Here is a 25,693-nt window from a genome sequence, read left to right on the forward strand (position 1 = left end):
CAGCCAAAGACCTAAAATAAATAAACTGACTTTAATTTGAGGGAAAGAGCGTGGGGTGGTAATTACTTGAGGCTGTGTGCCATGCGATGTAACCAAATTCGAAACTCACTAATTTCATTATTTTAATGGAAGTCTGCATCCCATTCATTAGGCTGACATATGAGTAGCCATTAGTAACAGTTCATTTCCAAAGCTATGGTGGATAAAGGGTGAATGGAAATGAGTGAGGGCCAGGCCTGGTGGAAGTTGACAGTGCTCAGAAGGTAACATGCGGATGGCATTGGTGGAAGGGGCAGCAATGAGGCGGGTTTTCAGTTTGACTGGAGGCAGCAAACCGCAGAGTCGGAACAGGCCTTGGATCCAGAGAGACCTGGGTTCAGATTCTAACTCTGCTGTGTACTAGCTGTGTTTTCAGGCCCATGGCAGGCATTTAATTAATGGCAGCAATGATGGCAATGGTGATGCTCTTACTAGGTGACAGCTTTGCTGGGCTTGGAGGTTTTGCTGAGGTGAAGGAACTAAGGCTGATGGGGATAAAGTAAGTTGTCCGAGTTTTCCCTTTTACTAGGATCCCTGATTGCCAATATGATGCTTTGAAAACATATTTTTATAATTATTTTATCTTTTTATTTATTTATTTTTATCTTTTTTTTTTGGTTTTTATTTATTTATTTATTTGACAGAGATCACAAGTAGGCAGAGAGGCAGGCAGAGAGAGAGAGAAGCAGGCTCCCTGCTGAGCAGAGAGCCTGATGTGGGGCTTGATCCCAGGACCCTGAGATCATCACCTGAGCCGAAGGCAGAGGCTTTAACCCACTGAGCCACCCAGGCGCCCTATTTATTTATTTTTAAAAGACTTTATTTATTTATTTGACAGAGAGAGAGAGAGAGAGAATATGAGCACATGAGCAGGGGCAGAAGGAGAAGGAGAAGCAGGCTCCCCGCTGAGCAAGGAGCCTGGTATGCGACTTGATCCCAGGACCCTGGGATCATGATCTGAGCTGAAGGCCAACACTTAACCGACTGAGCCACCCAGGCATCCCCATTTTATCTTTTTAAATAGGCAATTGATTGATTCATAGGGTTCAGAAGTTTAAAAATAAGACTATGCCAGGGTATCCAGTGGAAGGGCTCCCTCCTACTTCTGACACCCCCTCTTATAGGCAGCCATTGTTAGTAGTTCATTTTTCTCTGTAGAATTTCATGCATATAGAAGCAAATACAAATATATATACATTTGTTATATTGTGACACAAGTAGTTCTGTATCCTGCCTCTTTTACTTACAATGTAACTTGTTGCTCTGTCCACATCTGTGTAGAAAGAGTTTCTTCTTTGTAAAATATGTTTTTCTATTATATTGATATACCATGATTTATTTAATTTCCCCCACATGATGAATATCAGGCTAGTTACAGCCTTTTTCTATTATAAACCACATTGCAGTGGATAACACCACACATACGTCATTTTGCACAGATGTGTGAATAGCCATTGGATAAATTTTTGGAAGTTGAGTTAATGAATCGAAGGGTGAGAGCATTTGTGGTACTGATCGTGGTCAAACATCCAAAGGGGCTGGGGGTGCCGAGGTAGCAATGAGCATGAGCCGCCATCTCGTTTCCCCGCTCTCCCCTGCTTCATATGTTGAAACCTAATCTCGCGTGAGGGTATTTGGAAGGGGGTCTTTGGGTAGAGCTCTCATGAATGCGATTAGGGCCCTTGTAAGGGGACCCAGAGAACTTCCCCTTCCACCATGTGAGCACTCGCTGAGAAGATGGCTGTCCGTGGGCCAGGAAACGGGCTCTCACACGACACCAAATCTGCCAGCACCTTGATCTTGGACTTCACAGCCTCCAGAACTCTGAGAAATAAATGTCTGTTGTTTATTAGCTACCTACTCTCTGGTATTTTGCTTTGAAGGCTTGAATGGACTAAGACAACTGGTTGCCAATTAAAAAAAAAAATCTGGTAAGTTGTTGAAAGAACATGATAAGGTGAAGGCTCAGTGACAGTAGTGTCCTTGGAAAGACAGAAGATGGGGAAGCCAGGTTGTGTTGGGAAGAGGGCACAGAATCTCAAGTAAGATGGGCCTGGGTTTGAATCTTGACTATGCTCCTCATAGCTGTGTGTCCTTAGGTGGGTTGCTTCACCTCTCTGAGCTCAGAAACCTCACCTGTAAGTGGAGATGATAGTATTTCTGTCACAGGCTGCTGGGAGGATTAAAGGACAACATACAGACAGCAGTTAGTATGGTGCCTGACACAAAGTGGGGGTTCAGGATGTAACTGGGGCTTCTGGGTGAGTAACTCAGACCATAATGATTTATAACTAACCCTCATTATATTATTGTATATTATATCATATATGCTAACCTGTATTATCCTTTATTAGTGGGGAATAACTAACATTTATTGAGTGTTTACTATGTGACAGGCATTATTCTTACTGCTTCACATGAAACATTCCTCTTACGTCTCATGCCGACTCCGAGGAGTACTCTTGTTATCCTCACTTTAAGGATGAGGAATTTGAGGCAGAGAAGTTGAGCGCATTGTTCCGCAAATTTTATTCTGACTGAGGCAGCCTGTCTTGGAAGGCTCCTGTAATCCCACTTCTTGTTCTCTTCATCTGTGCTTTGTAAGAAGGAGCTGGGTCCCAAGAGATGGAGGACATTGTGGGTGGAACATTTATTCCCTAGAGCAGGCACTCCCTCCTCCTGATATGGTGACCAGTTCAGCTTCCTCATCTTATAGGGAGATACTGTTCTGATCTGAAAGGTTCATGGTTCACTTCCTGGTCAGCTTCCCCCCAAATGGTCCAAGACTGATGATGGCATATGATGAACACAGAATCAAACGAAGATCTTTATCCTTACATGGAGAAAGATACACTGCCCAGATAACTTCCCTCTTGATTAAAGATACCCAGGATCCATCCTTGGAAGGTTGGGATCTTAGGGAAACTGAAGGAAGAATACGCTACAATCTCCGAGAGCAGGGATTTCTGTTTTGTTCACTATTATAACACCAGTGATAAGAAAAATGCCGGGCACGCTGGGAAACATGGATAAACGTCTGCATCCAGGGGGAAGAAACTTTTGCCACAGAATCCTAAGAGATTAGATAGTCTTGGTGTCCTGGAAACCAGGCGGTCTCCCTACCACACCCAGTATCAGTGACCATACAGGCACACATTACCGGGCAGGAGAGAAAGGGGCTACTTTTCCGGTGGGAGTTCTGATTGGAGGCTCCTCTGCTTTAGAGAGTGAGGCAGGCTTCCTGAGCTCTTGGCATCTGATGATGCTTGGCAGTTACTTGTAAATGTGGAAGAATTTCAGATTCCTTTAGATATCTGCTATGCAATGCCAAATCTCTAAACTCCTAAATTTATTTACCAGCTAAGAGAAGCCTATTCCCGACTATAATTTTATTTACAAAGGGCTCTAATCTGGTGTGAAGTCTGAAGGCATGTTTGTTTAACAAGTTACTCAATTAGCCAGCAAGAAAAGAACAAAGGAAAGTCATTATGCAGATGTATGCCCATTCAAAGCCATTGTGCCTTGAGATGCTTTCTTTGCGGAGAAGGAGGAGAGATTCCAAGGCCGAAAGTTTTCTGTCCCTGCTGTGTTTACTGCTAATTCTCTTCTAATATTAGATCACTAATGATTAATAATATTGCATTTCAACACTCATAGATTTGTCAATTTTTTCCATCTAACAGCATATAATTATAGGTTATTTTAAAATCTGGGAAAGGAAATCAACCATGAACCACACTCTAACTCATCTACAGCCACTTTGATAGATTTCTTTGAGTATTTTTCTACACATAATTTTACATATTTGTAATCCTGGTGCATATACAGTTGTGAGTTTTGCATTTTCCACTGATGGAGTATTACAACTATTTTGATTTCTTTTTTTAAAAAAATTATTTATTTGAGAGAGCGAGCGAGCGAGAGGGAGTGCACAAGTAGTGGGGAAGAGGGAGAGGGAGAAACAGACTTCAGGGTTAGCAGAGAGACTGACGTGGGGCTCAGTCAGTCCCAGGACCCTGGGATCATGACCTGAGCCAAAAGGCACATGCTTACCTAACTGAGCTACCCAGGCACCCCAACAATTTTGATTTCTTTCTCTTTAAAAAATTTTTAAAGAAAAGATTTTATTTGACAGAGAAAGAGAGAGAGAGAGAGAGCGAGCACAAAGCAGGGTAAGCTGCAGAGGGAGAGGCGGAAGCAGGCTCTCCGCTGAGCAGGGAGCCCAGTTTGGGGCTCTAGCCCAGGACCCTGGGATCACGACCTGAGCCAAAAGGCAGACGCTCAACCATCTGAGCCACCCAGGCACCCCTTAAAAAGTTTTTTTAGAATCTTGTTTGAGAGAGAGAGGGAGAGCGAGCGAGCATGAGGGCTGCGGAGGGGCAGAAGATCAAGCAGCCTCCCCTCTGAGCAGAGAGCCCAATGCGAGGCTTGATTCCAGGACCCCAAAATCATGACCTGAACCAAAGCCACATGCTTAACTGACGGAGCCACCTGGGTGCCCCTCGATTTTGATTTCTGTTATGAAACTTTCAAGCATACAGAAAAGGAGATAGCGTGTATAATAATACCCATAAACTCATTGCTTAGAATTAGCACTAATAACTTGTTTTCTTTTGTCTGTGTTCCCCCCCTCCCCAAAGTGTTTTAAAATAAATTACACCCATCATGATATTTAACCCTAAAACACGGGTATTCAACCGGAGATGATTTTGACCTGCTCAGGTGATATTTGGCGATGTTTTTGGCTATCACAAAGGGAATGGTTCTCTAGTGGGTAAAGCCCAGGGATATCACTAAATCTCCAGTGGTGCACAGATGCACAGAACAGCCTCCCCACAAAAAAGAATTATCTGGTCCCAAACTGTTGGTAGTGCTGAGGTTGAAAAACTGCTCAAAATTTCTAAAATTTTATAACCACAGATCACCGTTATTTCTAACAAAATTAAATATAATTCACTAAAAATCATCTAATAATGAGTCCATATATTTCAAACGAATTGCCCTAGAACGTCTTTTATAGCTGATTATAGCAAACATTTTCCTATCTTATGAGGGTTCTTTATAGAATTTTATTTCAAATTACTAGAAAATGGTCTGTTGAATGAATCCCCCAAGTTTTATTCAAAGGATTCATCATTTTGGGGGCACGAGTTCTGCTTTGGGTGTTTAAAGAAATATTTATGTAAAAAACAAAAACAAAAACAACCAGTTAACTTCTTTTCAGACTTTATGCCTCTTGTTTCTTTTACTTGCCTTTGTCCTAGCTGGGAGCGTCAGTCAATACTGAACACAGGTGGTGAGAGTGGTCATCCCTGTCTTGGTTCTGATTTTAGGAGAAAAAGGTTTCATGTTTTACCATTAATTATGATATTAATTGTCGATGTACTTTATCAGATTAAAGATGTTCTCATCTACTACTTCACTGATTTTTTTTATCATGAAAGATCGTTGATTTTTGTCAGATGCTTTTTCTGTATATTTTGAGATGATTAGATGATTTCTCTTCTATTCTGTTAGTCTGATGAATTACATTTAATGGCTTTCATGTTATTCTTGGAGTAAACCTTGGTCATGATGTATTTTATGTATTGCTGGATTCCATTTGCTAACATTTTGTTTAGAATTTTTGTGTCTGTTTTCATGAGCAATCGGTCTATAATTTTCTTTTTTTTTCCTCTTTTTTTTTTTTATTTATCAGAGAGAGAGAGGGGGAGAGAGTGAGCACAGGCAGACAGAATGGCAGGCAGAGGCAGAGGGAGAAGCAGGCTCCCTGCTGAGCAAGGAGCCGGTGTGGGACTCGATCCCAGGACGCTGGGATCATGACCTGAGCCGAAGGCAGCTGCTTAACCAACTGAGCCACCCAAGCGTCTATAATTTTCTTTACTTGTGATCTTTGTCAGACTTTGGTGTCAGGGTTAAGCTGGCCTTCTAGATTAAGTTAAGTGGTACTTCCTCCTCTGTTTCTAAATTTGTGCAGAACTAATATTCTTTCTTTCTCCCTTAAATATTTTGTAGAATTCACTGGTGAACCATATATACTTGAAGTTTTCTTTTTGGGAAGGTTTCTATTACATTAAATTTCTTTAATAGGTACAGGGTTATTTATTTTCATTGTTTTCAGGGTTGATAATTTGTGGTTTCATTTAGTTAATGTACATTGTCAAATGACTGGCATAATGTTGTTGTAATATTTCTTTATCTTTTAAAAATATTTTGCTTTCTCTTTCTATTATTGTGTTAAGCCTTTGTATTTATACTTTAGTATTTTTTCTTTACTTACTTTACCTAAGATGGGAGAGTAAATTATCATTTCTTTTTCTTATGTGAAGTGCTTTATTTAAATTAATTATCAAAATGACACCATGAAATGTCATTTTCACCATTTTGTGTATGAGCAGTCTTAACAGAGATTAAGTGCTGTAGCCAGAATCACATATTATATTGACAAAAATAGATAATCATTTCAATGTATTTTTTCTCTAATATAAGTATTTAAAGCCATAAAATTTCCTGTAAGCTGCATTAGCTTTATTCCACAAATTTTGATTTGTTGTGTTTTCATTATTATTCACTTTAGAATATTTTCTAATTTCCTTTGTGATTCCTTCCTTAATCTATGGGTTGTTTAGGAAAGTTTATTTATTTCCCAATACTTGGGAGATTTTTCAAGATATCTCATTTTTAATTATTTCTAATTTCATATTATAGTGTTCTTCTGTATAATTTCATTTCTTTTTCTTTTTCTTTTTTTTTTTTAAAGATTTTATTTATTTATTTGACAGACAGAGATCACAAGTAGACAGAGAGGCAGGCAGAGAGAGAGAGAGAGAGGGAAGCAGGCTCCCTGCTAAGCAGGGAGCCTGATGTGGGGCTCGATCCGAGGACCCTGAGATCATGACCTGAGCCGAAGGCAGCAGCTTAACCCACTGAGCCACCCAGGTGCCCCTCCAAGTTCACTTTAAAAGAATGTGTTTTCATTAGTAGTTTGATGTGGTATCCTTTATTATTATGCCAATTTGGTTGATAGAATTGTTCATATTTTCTTTTTCTTCACTGACTACCTTGTCTGCTCATTCTATCCATTACTGGGAGAGGGCATACATTCTCCAACTTTGATTGTGGATATATTTCTTTTTTCAATTTTGTCATTTTTTTTCTTTGAGTTTTAGAACTGTGTTGTTAGGTGAATATGTATTTGCCATTCTTTTATCATCTTAATGAATTGGTCCTTTTATCATTTTGAAATGTCCTTCTTAATTTGAAGACTCTTTGTCTTAAATGCTATTTTGTCTGATGTTACAAAGTCATGTCATATTTCTTAATTTTAGTATTTTCATGGTATATTTTTTCTGTCCTTTTACTTTTTACCTGTCTTTATCTATATAATAAATTTGTGTTCCTTGAGAACAGCATGTAATTGGGTTTTGCTTTTTATATGCAATTTGAGAATCTCTGCTTTTTGATTACAGTGTTTAGTCCATTTACATTTAATGTAATTAATGATATCATTCAGTTTTTGTCGCCTATCTTGGCATTTGCTTTATATTTATATTTATTTTATTTGTTGTTTACTTCTTTGTTCATGCTTGTTTTCTTTTGGGAAAATTGTATACCTTAAAATATTTTATTTAAAATATGTAATTTTATTTAAAAATGTAATATTTAAAACATTATATTAATCTCCTGTGTAGATAGGTAGGTTATAACTTTCTTGTAACTTTTTAAGTTGCTGTAAGGATTACAGTGTACTTCTTCACTCTATGTACTCTATACTGTCCACTAATATTTAACTACTTCATAAACAGTGAAAAAACTATAGTATAGTATAATTATACTTACATCCAATTCTGTGTTTTATATTTTAATTTTCTTTTGTTCTGTAGTGACATAGCTGTAAGTCTCATGATACAGTGTTATTATTTCTGGTCCATATAGTCAATGTTAATTAAAAACAATTTGAGAGAAAAAAAAAAGAATTTGAGAAAATACGACATAACATTAAAGGTCCACAAAAGGTCTTTTCCATATATGCAAATATTTACTCTTTCTGATGCTCTTTGTTCTGTTTTTATAGGTCTGGGTTCCACCTGGTATGTGATATTATCCCTTTGATGTGAAGAGCTTCTTTTAGAAAGTCTCAGCTTTTTTCTTTCTGAGAATATCCTTAGGTCATCTGTTTTGAAGGATATTTTTTGCTATATGTAATTTCTCTGCTTCCATTTTTTTTCCCTTTTAGTATCTTAAAAATACCATTAGCTACAGTTTTCTGGCTTCTGGCTCCTAGCTTGTGATAAAAAGTCAGCCATCATTTATTTTCCTTCCTTTAAATAATGTGTCATTTTTCTCTTTTTGTTTTTTAGGTTTTCTGTTTACCATTAGTTTTTATGATTTTGATTGTGATGTGTCTAGGTTTAATTTTCTTTATATTTATTGTGCTTGGAGTTTCACTGAGACTTTTGGGTTTATAGATTTATGTATTTCATTCATTGCAAAATGCTGTCAGCTTATATCATCCACCTCATTTTTTTCTTTTCTCCTCTGGGACTTCTGCACATCACTTGATACCAAGTTAGACCCACTGATATTGTTCCACCAATGTTGAATATTCTGTTCTGATTTTTTTCATTATCTTTTCTCTTTGTGATTTAGTTTGGATACTGTATTGATCTTCACTTTAATTAACTGATAGTTTCCTCTGTTTTTTTTTTTCTCCCAGCTTGCTTATTTAACAAATTATTCATTTCTAATAACTTTGTTTTTCATTTCTAATTATTCCATTTGATTTCTGACTAACATTTCTAACATTTCCTGCTAAACATATCTCTGCTGAAATTTCCTTTCTCTTTATGCATGTCATTTGCCATTTCTATTAGATTTTTAAAAAATATTTTATTTGTTTGAGAGACAGAGAGTGAGCAAGAGAAAGAAAGCATGAGCCAGGGGGAAGGATGGAGGGAAAGGGAGAAATAGACTCCCTGCTGAGCAGGGATCCTGACTCAGGGTTCAGTCCCAGGACCCTGGGATCATGACCTGAGCTGAAGGCAGCAGCTTAACTGACTGACTTAACTCACCAGGACACCCCCCATTAGATTTTTTAAAAAATATTTTATTTATTATTTGACAGAGATCACAAATAGGCAGAGAGGCAGGCAGAGAGTGAGGGGGCAAAGCAGGCTCCCTGTTGAGCAGAGAGCCCGATGCGTGGGGCTTGTTCCCAGGATCCTGAGACCATGACCTGAGCTAAAGGCAGAGGCTTTTTTTCTTTTTAAGATTTTATTTATTTATTTTACAGACAGATATCAGAAGTAGGCAGAGAGGCAGGCAGAGAGAGAGGAGGGGACACAGTCTCCCTGCTGAGCAGAGAGCCCAATGTGGGGCTTGATCCCAGGACCCTGGGATCATGACCTGAGCCAAAGGCAGATGCCTTAACCCACTGAGCCACCTAGGCACCCCAACTATGCCTTTTCTTATGTTAGGCTGTTAGAATGGTCGCTGAGTCCATCTGGCCGGTAGTTGAGCTCAACCTGGACTTCATTGCCGCCTAAACTTTTTTTATTCTACCACTGGTTTCAGATGTTTTGGTTGTGCGATCAGAACTTTCTTTTTAAAAGGTCCTGGGATCTGGACACTGGTCAATTATAAAAAACTGCCTCAGATTCAAAAGCTGAGCCATTAGCTTTTAGAACTATAAGGAACTTCTCCTGCTTTAAAGTTTAGATGCCTGCCCTCGGGGTCATTGGAATGCTCTTCCTGTTCTCCAGTCTCACTCTTGCTTTCTGAACCTTGTAAGATGTGTGTTAGCCCTGGTGCTCTGCCCCTGGGTATTCCAAAGGGGACATTTCCCCCTCGTAGAGTCCAGAATACCTTGAGGAGATGTTCTTTTAGTTCTTTCAGTGCTTCAGAGCATCTCTGCTTCACTGCTTGTCCAGAACGCTTCTGGGGGATCTTTCTCAGCTCTTTTTCTTTGCCTAACTCCTTCCTTTCATTTCAGAAAGAAACGACTGCCTTTCACTTTGTGGGGGCTTAACATGTTTTGGGGGAGCTCTCTCCCTTCTTTTTCACTTCTGCTTTGGCCTACTGTCCTCAAGTATTAGTAAAGACCTGTGAGAAAATGTTCAAAGATGGGTGAAGACTGCCTCCGTGACCAGGGTTCCTTGGGATTCTAATCTCTCACACTGGCTTAGAAGGGGCCATTACTAGTTTGCTGGGAGTTCAGCTGTTCTCTCCGTACCCCATCTATCACTGTTCTTCCTCCTGTAGTTCCACCAGGGATAAGATCAGTGGTAAATTTCTTCTCTCCTCTAAAATGATACATGCTTTCTGGAATTTAGTTCATTTGGGTTTATCTATGTCCTTAGCTGGCTGAAGGGTTTTTAAAAACTGGTTTTGTAGCTTATCTGGCTTTTTTGGGGTTATTTAGGTGAAAATGGCATTCCATGGTGGTTTTCCACTTCTGAATTGGGTGTGGAATGCCAATTGATTATACTTCATTAAAGATCTGCATTCCTAGGTGCTTTTAAAAATATTTATGATAATTTTCTTAGCTTAGATTCTAGACGGTGGATAAAGGTTTAAAATATCTATAGATCTTCATGATTCTTAATAAAATGTGGTCCTAGTATTTTATTTATTTATTTATTTATTTATTTTTAAAATGATTTTATTTATTTATTTGACAGAGAGAGATCACAAGTAGGCAGAGAGGCAGGCAGAGAGAAAGGAAGGGAAGCAGGCTCCCTGCTGAGCAGAGAGCCCGATGCAGGACTCAATCCCGGACCCTGAGATCATGACCTGAGCCGAAGGTAGCGGCTTAACCCACTGAGCCACCCAGGCGCCCCGTCCTAGTATTTTAAAAAAGTAAAAGAGAAAAGAAAGAGAAAAGGAAGCAACACCAGTTTTTGGTGAGTAACCGTTATGGATTCATTAGCTTTGAGTATTAGGATTTTACTTTTGCAAATTTACTGGACAAAAATACTACACAAATGCCACATCCTTAATTTCAAATATTGTACAGGATCAAAATTGTATGCTTTTTTTTTTTTTTAAAGCAGAACTGACCTTCCATGGAGATTAAGCAAATGCATCAAGCATCAGAGTTGTTCGAGCAGATACTAACGGCTTTGGCCATGGATTGAATGATTATGGGAAAAAATGATGACTTAATCCTTACAGCTGGTAGTGAGGAAGGTGTCATTTGATTGCTTCTTATGGAGGATTTACTCCTTACAGGGGAGGAAACAAAAGCTCAGAGCTGGTGGGACAAGGTTAAATCCAGACTGGAGTCCAGAAGTTCAGCCACATAACCTTGATGTGATTTGTGTCTTATGCGAACCCAACCAGCATCATTAACTGTGTCAGTCAGCTGTTGCTACAACAATGCTGTGTAACAAACTGCCCCTCCACTCACACTTCAAACAGTAATCACATATTCCTACGGATCTGCAGGTCAGCTGTGGCCATTCTGTTTCCAAATGCCTTGATATTTCCCTTTTAGTCACTACTGAAGAAGAATGCATCAAATATCTCATCTTTCCCGGGCACACATGTGGGCTCTAGGGAAGCAGCATTGAATAAAAAGGATAAAAATTCTACCCTTATGGAACTTGGATTCTAGTGGAGGGGACAGGAAACAAATCAGTAGATTGTACCATACATAGGATGGTGATGGTTTTTAAGGAGGGAGATACAGTGGGGGAAGAGGACACAGTGGGTTGTCATGTAGAGATGGGAGCTGCCATGGCGGTGTGTTTTTTACCCATCACCCCGTTTCTCAGCGTGCTGTCAAATCCCAGCCTTCCTGTTCATATCTATAATGCAGTGCTGTTTAGCTACCTCTTTGTTTCACGGTCTCCTTCTAAACTGTGCCCTGGGGGGGCCCTCACTTTTCATAACCAGAGCTGCCTATCAAAACATTTTGCTAAAGAAAATATATTTAGTCTAGAGAGAAATAATGTCTCTCCCTTAGGGGCAGAAGCAGCTGCAGTCAGTAGTAGTTTTAAAATAACATTTTTTTTTTCCTCTGTCACTCATGATTGCACTCTCTTCTTTATTTAAAGTTGGGGACCAGAGGTGAAGATGAATAGGGAACTTACTAAGGAAAGGCAGCTGATATTTTGGGAGGACCTACTAGGGACTGGACCAAGCAGATGTCTTCGATATAATCCTTGAATAACACCTTATTATTCCCATTTTCCTAATGAGTAAACTGAGTCTTGTGCAGGCAAAATAATCCATCCCCAGACACTGAGCCCGCAAGCTGCAGGTGGAGTGTGTGGCTCCTAAGTGTGCATTCCCTGCTACCCCCAGCTACCCTTCTGTTCCTTTGGACTACACATGAGAGGTGTTTATTCTCACACTGCTGTTGTGGCTAGTCCTGGGATGCTAGCTTTGTGGTCCCGGGTCTCTCTCTCACTTCATTGCTAGTCTGCATGGTACAGACCCATTACTACCAATAATGCGAGGAGGCCATCAGGGCTGGGGGAAATGAAAAGAGTTCCCAGGGCACACCAGGCAAATGAATGAATTCCACTGATCCTTGTTCGGTTCCTTATGGGATCATCCGTCATGATTTAACAACCTGAAGTCCAGAGAAGCTGCAGGCAGGCTTCCTGTCCAAAGCCACAGAGGTAGTATAATCGGTGGCTAAGAAACTGGTTTACTCTTCTGTTAATATCAGGCCTATTATACTGCATTACATACTGTATTATCATAGAATTTAGACTCTCTTTACTCTCTTCTACTTCTCGCTGTTTGCTTGTGGGAGGCCTTGTTTTTCTTGGTCCTTGTTTTCCTGGTCCTTTGGTACTTCACTAAGGAGAACAGATTCTGTGGAAGTAACGTAAGCGAGTTATTTGTTGAGGCCCCACTGTGTGCACAACAGATGCGGGATACAGAAAAGCTTTGGTTCTGCCCTTGTCGTCAGGAAACCTATCCTCTTATTGCTTCATCATTTAGTTTATTTTAAGGCAATATTTGAAATACACAAAAGAATATATATGAAGTATGTAAGTTACAAAGCATGTTAATGAAATGAGGACCCATGAAATCACTTACAACTAAAGTTGTCAGTACTACTGGATATGCTTGGATATTACCTACCTGTGCCATTCCTACCCCATTCTTATATGGAAATCCACTATCCCTTTTTGTGTTTTTCATTCTTTTTTTGCCTTTGGTAACTTTATTACAAATGTGCTATTCTCTCAAATATTTATTTTTGCTTGCTTTTGAGCTTTGTAAAAATGGTATCATACTATAAATATTTCTCCTTCCAAATAATGGAGGGACATCACAATATTTTATTTATTTATTTGATAGAGAGATTACAAGTAGGCAGAGAGGCAGGCAGGGGAATGGGGGATGCACATGGTTCCCTGCTGAGCAGAGAACCCTATGTACGGCTCGATCCCAGGACCCTGAGATCATGACCTGAGCCGAAGACAGAGGCTTAACCCACTGAGCTATCCAGGTGCCCTGACTTCACAATATTTTAATGCCAGTGTCTTCCTCCTGACATAAATGCCAGTGTTATAATTGTTCTAATTTTGTCTGTTTTTTAAATCTTACAAATTAGAATGTTATCATTAATATTTAATACAGGTAATGTTTTATATTTACCTACTGGTTTAAGAATTTATTTGCTAACCATTTTTTCTTGCACCCAAGACCTTTTTCTACACTATTTTTCTTTTTCCATTTCATTTAAAATTCCTTTAGTGAAGATTTGTTAGTAGTTAAATCTCATTTTTTACTTGTATGGAAATTTCATGATCTCACGCTCATTCTTAAAAGATGGGTCTGCCTGGTACACAGTTCTAGAATGATGGTTGTTTTCTTTTGGAATTTTAGAGATCTTAGTCTAGAGGCTTTCATTGCCGCTGCTTAAAACTCAGTTGATGACCTAACCATTGCTCTTCAGAAGGTAATATTTTCCTTTTTTTTTTAAAAAAAAAAAAAAAAAAAAAAACTTTTTCTCCGGGAGCTTTTAGGTCTTCTGTCTTTGATATTTTGTGGTTTCATTGCAGTCTATGTGTCTGCCATCTAAGTATGGATTTTTAAAAAATTTTTTCTTATCTGCAGGTTTATATGTTTTGCCATTTATGGAAAATGCCTATTCATTCTCACTTTACTATTTATTTATTTTTTACAACATGGAGCCTGATGCAGGGCTCGATCTCATGACCCTGAGATCATGACCTGAGCTGAAATCTAGAGTCAGATGCTTAACTGATTGAGACATGCAGGTGCCCCTTCTATCACTTTATATACTGTATCTCCTCTAAACTCTCCACTCTCTCCTCCTGGGACTCCAAACAGACATGTATTAAGTAGTCTGTCTTACTCTAACCTCTTCTTAGGAACCTGTGTAGAGATTATGTCTCCTTAATAGAGAGGCTGACCTCTCTGTTAAATGGTTAATAGTTTTCACCCTGTCTGTGCCACATTCTGGAGAACAACTTCAGGTGCATCTTCCAGTTTCAATTCCCTTTTCTGCTATTTTTAAAAATCTGAACTGAGCTTTTAAGTTCAATGGAGTCTGTCATTGTTTTTATATTTTTAAACTTTTTGTTTGGTTCTTTTGCACCTATGGTCATTCTTTAATCATCTTTGATTATTTTCTCTTTTTCCTCTATTCCATATTTCATTTCTTTAAATACATATGTTAAACACAATTATGTTACGTATCTGGTTGTTTCTGTGTTCCCAGTATCTGAAGTCAGTGGAGGTAAAACTATGTTGTTGGTGATTTCCGCTGGTTCTCCTGGTTGCTTATTTCCCAGTGAGTTTGTTGGACTTCGATTGTGAGCTCATGGAGGTTTGATATTAATCTGTGGAAGTCCTGAGGGCTTCTGTAGGAAATCCTTTCCAGCACAGATGATTTGTGTTTTGCTTCAGGGGGGAGTCTGGGAGTACTCTGTCTCTCTTTAGAGAATTGGTCTAATATGAGAGTCTCAGATTCTAGCCCCATTTTGCTTTAGTCAGTCATTGGTTGTTATTTTAATAATATTCACTTACTAAAATTTTTTTTTTTTACGATACACGCTGTCCTGGGTGTTTGACAAATTTTTCGAACCCTCCCCATAACCACTTCACTGCTGGGAGATAAAGGCTCAGAGAGGTGGGGTTGCTCCCATTGTCCTGCCCTTGCACACAATTTCTCCCCGTCATAATCCCTCATTTCCTTCAACGTGTGGCTCGAATGCTGCCTCCTCAGCAATACCATGCTGAAGCTGAGCTTAGGTTCGTGCCCTCCTGGGTTCTCATAACACTTAATTTGGACTAGCTCTTAGAGTACTCATCCCATCTCATAGATGAAGCATTTGAGGTCATTTATGGACATTTGTGGAGAACAGGCCACAAGCTTATGTGAGTGTCAGGGAGCTGTTATTGTAAAAATGTGCCCCGAAGACCCACTGAAAGTCCCTTATGCCTTGGGCCTGCCCTGGTCCTCCAGTGACCTCAGGTAAACAATCTTTTAAGTAGGATTTTGATCACAGATTGCACTTGGAGTGGTTTTATTCGGTCACCTTGGTGCCTCATGAGGTTTCTGGTACTTTTATAAGCCAGATCTTTGACATTTTATTGACCTGTAGTGTTTCTGCAAATTGTTTTAAAGGGATCTTCAGAGAATGTTTATTTTTACCTCTTTTATTTGTGGACAGAAATAAGCATTTCAATGGATAAACACCTCAGGAACAAGTACTGTCATTTTTCCTCCCAAATTAATTCAGAAACACTTGAAATTCCACTTTCTGGGCTGGCCAGAAGTCCCCTATTACCTCTGGAGCCTTTCCTCTACTGTGGATCATCCAGGAATCCCAGGGTTCTGTGACAAGCCCCAACTACCATCATATTCAGTGGTGAAAAAATGGAAGTTTTCCCTGTTTACATTGTGAAGCAAAGAAGTCCTGGGTAGAGAAAAAGCTCTGGCATTCGTCAGCCTGTTAGTGCGCTTCACTGCCACAGGGGGCGCCAATGAGCACGGATCTGTACTGTTGGGCTGATACCTCTTCAAGTAACCCTTCTCCCTCATGTCGGCGTTTGACCCCCTGGGCTCCCCCAGCTCCAGCTCTTGGACTACAGTCTTTCTTTCACATACAGAGCTTTGTGTTCCAAGGATTCTCCCCTTAAGAGGTCTTGTTCCAGATCAGGTTTGTGTTAATCCATCCACCACTCCTGTGCCTTTCCCAGGGACAGGGGATTAGGAAGACCAGCTAAGGGCTGGGCTATTTTTATTTAAGTCTATGGAAGAAAAAAAGAAATTAATTTGGTTCCTTTTTCTGGACAATAGGCATTTACTGCCTACCCCCTTCCCCCTTAAAAGCAATGTGCAGTGGAAATGGAAGTACTAGACTTAAGATGAACAAATGTTACAAATGTGACTTCAGATGTCCTTCGTGAGAGAGTGCTGGTTATACCCTGGCATTTATTTTCTCCTATTTCTGTTTCTAATAGACCCACACAAGCTCTAGCTGAGTACATGACCATCCAGTGAGAGACTCTATTTCCCACCTTCTCTTGCAACTATGTGTGAACATATAACTAAATAATGACCAATGGGATGTGAGCAGAAGTGATGTGTGCGACTGTAGGTCCCATCATTTGAAAGGAAAAATGCTTGCATTCCATCCTGTGTAGTTTATTCCTATAGGCAGGGAATTCATTGGGGTTCTGATAAGCCTGTTTCATTCAATCATGAGGACAATAATCTGAAGAAACAAGAGCATAAGATAGAAGGAACCTGGGTCCATGGCTGATTGCAAAGGGCAGAGGAAGAATGATAGCCCCAGAATATTTACCTCTATACCAATATGTGAAAGAGAAATAAATCCCTGTCCTGTTTGAACCATTTTGTCTTGGGTCACTTGTTCCAGCAACTCAGCCAAGTGTTCCAGCTAATATCCTCCCTAGTGGGATTGGAGGATGTAAAATCTCTATTTCCTCAGCGAATCAATCTCTTAGGATAAACAAGAGGAATTTAATGTACCTCTCTTCATAAAGTAGCAACAAGCAACACACAAGTGGGATACTCAACTGCGTGTTATTTGGGGTTCTGATGCCTGTCTATCAAATGGAAGGAGGAAGAGGGAGATGGAGTGATGTGGGCTCATAGTCACGCATGCATAGAAGACACAGTCATCTGGATAGCAGCCTGTGGTGGGGAGGAGGGCCTGGGCTTTGGAGTCAGATCTCCATTCAGACAAGGCTAAGTCCTGTCCTCTTTCACCTAGCTGTGTAAGTCACTACTACCTCTCCATAAGATGGGAATGGCAAAGCATACTTCCTGTACTTGCAGAATTAAACAAGATAATCAATCAACAGTTTCTGGCAGAGGGTCTGTTAAAATTAGACAAACCATAAGAGACTCTTAATCTCACAAAACAAACTGAGGGTTGCTGGGGGTGGGGGAATAAGCATGGGGTGATTGGGTTATGGACATTGGGAAGGGCATGTACTATGGGGAGTGCTGTGAAGTGTGTAAGCCTGACGATTCACAAACTTGTACCCCTGGGGCAAATAATACATTATCTGTTAATAAAAATAATTCTAAAAATAAAAATGAAGACAAAAAAAAAAAAAAAGAAAAACTTAGATGCAAATGGAAGTAAGTTCCCTTCTGATGTCTGGTCTTTCAGTCATTGTACCAGGCTGCCTCTGTAAGTCATGTACAACTCTGTAGGAGTCCACCCACTTTTACCTCCCCAGCTTCATCTTGGGCCACTTTCCCTGGCCCACAACTCTGTGTGACTGCCTCGAGCCCACAGCTAGCTTCCCTTTAACACTGTTTAACACTCCAACTTCTTTCCTACCCCTGGATCTTTGTACTTCCTTTTCTTTCTGCTTACAAACTCTTCTCATGGTCATATCTCAGAGAGACCTTCCTAAGGCCCATTGTATCTAAAATAGCCCCCTGCCCCTCATGGCAGGTGGGATACCCCCCCCCCCATTGCTGGATGTTCACATCAGAATCCCTGGAACCCGTGAATATGTTAGGTTGCACGGCCAAGGCGAGTTACGATTGCAGATAGAATCAAGGTTACTAATCTCCCCACTCTAGGGAGATTGTTCTGGGATATCTGGAGTGGGTGAATGGAACCCTAAGAGTTCTTAAAAGTGGAAAAAGGAAACCGAAGAGGAGAGTCAAAGAAAAAAGTGTGACAGTGGAAAGAGGGTCACAGAAATGCTCTATTGTGGCCTTTGAAGGTGGAGGAAGGGGCCAGGAGCCAAGGAATGTGGGTGGCCTCTAGAACCTGGAAAAAGCAGGGAATGCAGTCTCTCTTACTGCCTCCAGCAGGAGCACAGCCCTGCTAGCACCCTCATTTTGACCCTGCATGACCCATGTCAGACTTCTGAACTACAGAACTGTGGTACAGCTGCTACAGGACACTAATGCCACCATAGACCAGCCCATGACCGGCACTCTCTAACACGTCACCCACTTTATTTCTGTCTTAGCCCTTATCACAATCTATGCTTGTCTTGTTTATTTGTCTCTTCGAAGACACCAGTCAAACTTGTGTTTTATAGAGACAGAAATGTAGTTGACCTCATTCACCAGCTCACTTAATGGATTCAGGATTTCCTGGACAAGTGCATGGGTGAAGAACTGAGTGGAACCCCTAGAACTCATTTTTTCTCTCTTGGATCTCTTGTTTCATCACAAACGCTTAGCATTTCCGAGGGCCACAAGGGGATGGAAGAAAGGTAGCATGACCTCAGAGACCATGTGACAGGAAAAGCAGACTGGGAATTCTGACTGCCGGCCAAACCAAGTAACTAACATTCAAGTTCTGCTGGGAAGAGAGGCTGGATGGAGGAGATTAAAGCGCAGCCTATCTTTCCAAAGTCTTTTTTTCCCAGCGTGCTTTTAATCGGCTGTAAATCTTCAGTGACCATCCGGAAGGGAGCTGAACATCCTACTTGCTGCCTGCTCTCGGGCAGAGCCCTCGGGCCAGGGCCCTTCAGGTTCTAACTACCCTCGACAGTTCTGCTCGTGCATGGTGAGATCCAGCCCTCTGCCGTTGCAGAGTGTGTGTTTGTTTAATTAGGGCGCCGAGTACAGCCTCATCCGGTGGCAGATGTTGCCATGTGTAATATAATAAATAAAAGTCTTTATAGGACCCAGCAGGCAGTGGAGCCTTCAGTTAGCAGATGGCGAAATATTAAACTGGCAGAGCAATAACTTCACCGTCGGAATCAGCTGGTCCCTGCCCAGATTTGCTCCGACATGAATCAACTTCATATAGGATGTGTCACTCAGCTGTAGATTCATACCCTCACCTGCCCTCCCTCCCTCTCCCTGTGAGCACCGTTCTTGCCTTGGCATCCCATTATTAAAGTCAGCTTCCTGGGGAGTGGAATCTTGTAACCCCATTAGCTGGTCGATGAGAGGAGCTGGCTGGGCTGGACCGTAGGGTTCCTTTATGGGGGAAGGGAATGCAATAAGCCTAGCGGCTGTCCTCCAGCGCCAGTTTCTGCTCGGCTCCCAATTAGCCAGACGTTCGTTACCTGGCCCCAGGGCCCTTGTGGTGCGGAGGACCATCCCGCTTGGCTCCAGGAGTCTGCCCATTTAGGATGGGGCTGGAGGGGAGGGAAAGAATGGCTAAATTAACTTAGGGGGACCTCAGTGAATTGGAGTAAACAGGCCTTTTTGGTTTGAAAGGGATTGACTAATATCTATATGGTTGCTCAAAGCATGGGGAAAGGGACATTGGATTTGTTTACCAAACACTGGATTATACTACTCATGTTTATGGAGGGCTTGCTGCGTGCCTGCCAGGACTCTGGATGTGGGCTTTGCAGACCTAAGTGTATTCAGTTTTCATGGTAACTCCATGAGGTAGTAATTACAAACCCTCCTAGCACTTCCGTTGTTCTAAGAGCTTTATGTGCCTTATCCACTGAGCCCTCCCAACATCAAACCTTAAACCCATTTCTCACATGGGAAAACTGAGGCTCTGAGAGGTGAAATGATTTGCTCAAGCTCATGCAGCCAGATGTCAGGGCTAGGACGCCAGGCAACTCCGACTAATTGGGAGGCGCTGTTCTTATCAACTGCATCATCCTTGACTCAAGGAGACTTAAAGTAAACTTTGGCAGAATATAGTGAATATATAGGCAAAATATTACCCAGAAAGTGGGGTGGAGATTTGAAACTAGGAGGGAGGACATGGGACTGGACCTTTATTGACATTTACTGAAATGAACTTGACTACTTTTTGGCAGGTCTTTGAAATACATTCTCTCCTTTAATCCTTGTAACAACCCTTTGAAACTGCTACTGTTGTAATTTTACTGATGAGAAAATTGGGATCAGAAAAATGATTTGACTTGCCCAAGGTGACACAGCCAGTAAGGAGAGGGACCTGGACTGAGAAATTACCCAGAGGCCCTCCACAGGGCTATCATTAAATAAATCATGGTATGTCCATAACTTGGAATGTAAGAACTTACCTGAATGAAGTTCTCACTTTATCGATGTAGTGGTTTTTCAAAAGGCTTTTGGAAGAAGGTTTTGGAAATATGAAGAATTTAAGTGAGTAGAAATGAGGGAAAGGCATTCCAGACAGAGGGAACAGCATGGGCAAAGGACTGAGAGGTGCAGACAGTTGTGTGTGTATATGGGTTCATGCATGCACAAGTGGAGATGGAAATGAAGCCACTTGCTGGAGAAGTTGGGAAGTTGTAGCTTCACAACACAAAGACAGCCCCCATTAACGTCAGGTATGCTTGCTTACAGTCATTCATGCAGACGTGCACCAAACACATATGTATATGTCTCTGTGGAATGTTAAGTAATTGAAATCACGTTGAATATGTGATTTTGTTTTCTAGTTTCCCACCTTCATAAAAATCAGTATCTTAACGGTTTATTACATCAATAAACCTTTTTGTAAAAGTCTATAGATATGGGAAAACACCTAAAAATAATATTAAGAGGGAAAAAAAGCAGGATCCAAATTCACAAATTCGGTATGTTTTCAGTTGTGTTCGCTAACTGCACTTGCATGCATAATATGCACACACTCAAGAAATACCACATGGAATGGAAGGACATGCTCCCCAGTGTTAACAGAGGCTATCTTTGGGGGGGGGAGTTTTATTTTCTTCTTGGGGTCTTTCTGTATTTTCCACATATTCAGTAATGAATTTTTATAATAGAAAATTTTACATAGCTACATAATGTTTCAAGGTATAGACATACCATCATTTATTTAATTATAGCCCTACTGAAGACCTTTGGGTAATTTCTGCAGTTTTATAATTACAAGTAATGGTGTATTAGATATTCATTTTTTTGTTCAGCAAGTACTTAAGAGCCTATAATGTGCTATATTATCATGGTGCATCTGTCTTCTCATGTCATGCAAGCCCTGTCATTTCACATATGAGGAATTGAAGAGCAAAGAAATCACTAAGCTAGTCTGCTAGGGTAGACATGGTTCTTTGCCTTCAGATCTTCAATTCTGAGGCCTTATCTTTGCCAGACTGACTCCCCCAAATCTCTAGGCCCCCTATTTCAGAATTGTGGGAAATCTGCCGGATCTCTTTGGATGTTCTGAGTCATAGAAACCCCCACCCCCATCCCCACCTCTGGGTTTATTGAGATGTAATCAACATAGAACATTGTGTAAGTTTAAGGTGTATAGCATTATGGTTTGATGTGATAACACTTATATATTGTGAAATGATAACCACAATAAGGTTACTCAACACCCCACCACCTCACACCATTACCATTTATCTGTGTATGTGTGGCAAGAACTTTTCAGATATACTCTCTTAGCAACTTTCAAATACATGGTAGAGTATTGTAAACTGTAGTCACCATGCTATACGTTAGATTCCAAGAATTTATTCATCTTGTAGCTGGAGTTTGGACTTTTCGACTAACATTTCCCTATTTCCCTGTCCCTTCCCCCTCCAGCCCTTGGCAACCACCATGCTATTCTGTTTCTATGAGTTTAGCTTTTTTTTGATTCTACTTATAGGTGAGATCATATGGTATTTGTATTTCTGTAGCTGGCTTAGTCCACTTAGCAAAATGTCCTCCAAGTTCATCAGTGTTTTCACAAGTGGCAGTATTTCCTTCTTTTTATGGCTGCGTAATAAATCGTGTGTGTATGTGTATGCATGCACATGGCATTTTCTTTATCCACTCATCCATTGTGGGGCACTTAGACTGCCTCTGTATCTAGGCAATTTTGAATAGCACTGCAGTGAACACGAGGGTGTGGATATCTTTGAGATCCCATTTTCACGCTCTTTGGGTCTATGCCCAGAAGAGGAAGTGTTGGATTATCGGGTAGTTCTATTTTTAAATTTTTTGGGAAACTCCATACCATTTTCTGCAGTGGTTGTACCAATTTCTGTTCTTACCAGCAGTGCACAAGGTTTCCCCTTTCTCCACATCCCTCCGCAACATTTGTTATCTCTTGGCCTTTTGATAATAGCCATCCTAACAGGTATGGTAATAACAGATCTCTCTGAATAGCATGAGGAGTAGTACTTACGCGGTTCCCACCTTATGCCTGGTGGTGTCCTTGTATGTGTGCCAGCCCAAGCGCGTGGGAGCCTGTGCTCTTAAAGCACTGATGTGTCTTCATGGTAACTTGTTCTCCTTCTCTTTGGGAGTGTGCTTATCACAGCTGCAGAATTGTGATACCCAGTCTATCTGATTGAGGTGTTCCTTGCTTTCCAGCTTGGTGCTGTTGAGATGACTCATTTGAGGCCCAACTCACACATCACCTCCTCTCTGAAGTTTTCGCACACATGCACCTTCGGACAATGTTCACAGCTCTCTTCATGTTTCCTGAGTGCTTCATATATGGGCCCAGGTTTAGTCACATTGTTCTGTGTGACAGCTGGGACTATTACTCAGCAAATTTGTATTCCCTTCCTTCTTTGGTTGCAGATGGGGTTTACTTCCTTCATGATTTGGGGCTTGGCTATGACTTATTTTGGCCAATAGGATATTAGTGGGCATGGAATGAGCAGAGGTTTGACATGTGACAGAGCTGTTGGGCTTGCCCTCTTCACCTCTAGCATGGCCATAAAAGTAGCATACCTTGAGTAAACTGCTGGTCACAGAAGACATGCTTGGAATAGACCTGACCTGAACCGATGACTGGTAGCCAAGCCCTACCTGGATCAGCCAAACCCAAGCCAAACCATAGATCCACGAGCAAGATCTAAATGCCCATCATGTAAGCCGCTGGCTGTGCACTACACAGCTCTACAGTACTTGATAAATACACGCTCTTCAACTTTCTTCCTAGTCATTGCTTTTCACATCCCATGTTTTCTCATTGGGACACATTTTCCATGAGAAACGAGACAATGTCCATTTTGTTCACTCTGTGACCTTAGCACTTAGCATATAGTAGGTACCAAATAAGTGTTTATTGAATGACTGACCGCCCCTAGAATACTTAACACAATACTTGTACTCAATCAGTGTTTGCTGAATGGGATTTTCGAACCACCCAAATCAGTTTGTGTTGTTTCCCGACAAATACATCTTTAAACTCAAGTTGGCACATGGGCCAGAAGTGGTTAGTGGAGACACATCTCTCCCCTTTCTCTGCTCTCCTACCACACAAAAGATCCTCCTTGTGAGGTTATACACACTGAAAACAGATGATGTGTCAACTCAGTAATTTAAACCATGAATCTGTACTTGCTTAAAGATGAACTTGTTTGGAAGAAAAATGAGAAAAATGCCTGTGACCGTCCAACAGAGTCCCTGGATAAGTGCATCAATTTCGGTTCTTGGCAGGTCCGGCACACATTTAAAACACACACACACACACACACACACACACAAAACCTGCTGAGGTCAGCAGCAGAGGGAAGCCACACTTCACATTCTCACAAACACAGTTTTGGGGATGGTAATCATATCTGTTAGCAAGGATGACACCAGTGTGAGCCTGGCAGAAAAATGAGGTCTCCCACATTGCAAAATGAGCAAAGTGGAGATCGATAAATCATAAAATTAGTTGAGACATCATCTATCTTTCGCGGCTTTCCCTTTATTCCCGCCATGGTCCCTTAGGACATTAATTCATTTGTTGCATTCTATCATTGGGAAAACACGTCAAGGTTTAGAGGCTGCTTTCAAGTTAGGGGAGCAGGGGCAATAATATGTGTCATTAATTAGGCAAGATCGGGAGTTTCAATCCAAACTCTGGTCTCCATTCAGTTCCATAAATTGAGTTTTTAGGACTGCTTCTGTGTCTTGTATTAGTTCATCAAAAAGAAATGTTATTGAAATATGCCCTGAGAGAGGAGAGAGAGAGGGGCATGTCCTCTGTTCACCCTAGAAGCAATACATTTAGGAACAAACCAGGTGATAAACCAGATGCAGTCTGAGTTATCTAAAGATTTGCTCTGTTATCTGTGTGTAATTGAGTAAATGTGGGAATCTGGAGGTTACAGAATTTGGAGTGTGTGTGTGTGATCTAGCGGTCATATTCTTGATTCTAAGACTGAGCATATTTTTAAGGTTTCTAAAAATCATGATGTGTTTTTCATTTGTGATGTGCATTTAGTATAGGCTTATTATTACAACGAGAGCATCCTGGAATCCAGGAGATTCGGGAGTTATTAGGTGGAATGTCTCAGTTATTGATTGCTGCATATAAACCGACCCCAGACTTACTGGGTTGAAACTAATTTATTATTGTTGTGATTCTGGAGGTTGGCTAGGCTCAGCTGGCAAACCTTCTGCTCTGTGTGACGTTAGTTAGAGCTACAGTCACGTGGGAGCTCATCTTGGCTGGAGCACCAACATGGCTTGTTCACATGGTTGCAGATCGCTGCTAGCTCTTGGCTGGAGCTCAGCCCGAGTGCCTCAGTGCTCCTCCATGTGTCTTCTCTATGTGACTTGGCTTTTCCCAATGGGCAGGAGAGGAATGTTGCCAGTTCTCTTAAGGCTTGGAAGTTATGGTACCTTATTTCCATCCCATTCTAATGCTCATACTGCTCATAAGGCCAGCCTAGCCTGTAGGAGAGGGGAAATAGCCCTGCTACTTCACATAAAGAATGGCATGCATGTTAGGGGTCATCTTGGGAAGCTAGGAACCCAGTGGACTCTGGTGCAAAACTAACACAGGTCTACTTCTGTTGTAGTCCTTTTGTGAATCAGAATGACTCCTTTTCTTTCTTCTCTATGCAAGGAAACTGGGTGTGGCTAAGCAAAAAGAAAGGGTTTTTTGTTGTTGTTGTTGTTGTTGCTGTTGTTTTTTTAAAGATTTTATTTATTTATTTGTCAGAGAGAGAGGGAGAGAGAATGAGCACAGGCAGACAGAATGGCAGGCAGAGGCAGAGGGAGAAGCAGGCTCCTTGCCGAGCAAGGAGCCCAGTGTGGGACTCGATCCCAGGACGCTGGGATCATGACCTGAGCCGAAGGCAGCCGCTTAACCAACTGAGCCACCCAGATGTCCCCAAAAGAAAGGTTTTTCTAGAGGGGAGAGACTGTGCTCTGAAGAGAAGAGTGGTCAGTGGTTTCCAATACCCAGAATAAAACCCAGGCCACTTGCTATGGCCTACAAAGGTCTTTTTGATCTGGACCCTCCATAGCTCTTGCCTAGCACTCTCCCTCTTGCCACCCTGCCCTTTTTCCTGCTTTGTTAGCATGCCATAGTCTTGT

Source organism: Neovison vison, chromosome 14 (genome assembly GCF_020171115.1).
Source record: "Neovison vison isolate M4711 chromosome 14, ASM_NN_V1, whole genome shotgun sequence".
In the NCBI taxonomy this organism is placed as follows: Eukaryota; Metazoa; Chordata; class Mammalia; order Carnivora; family Mustelidae; genus Neogale; species Neogale vison.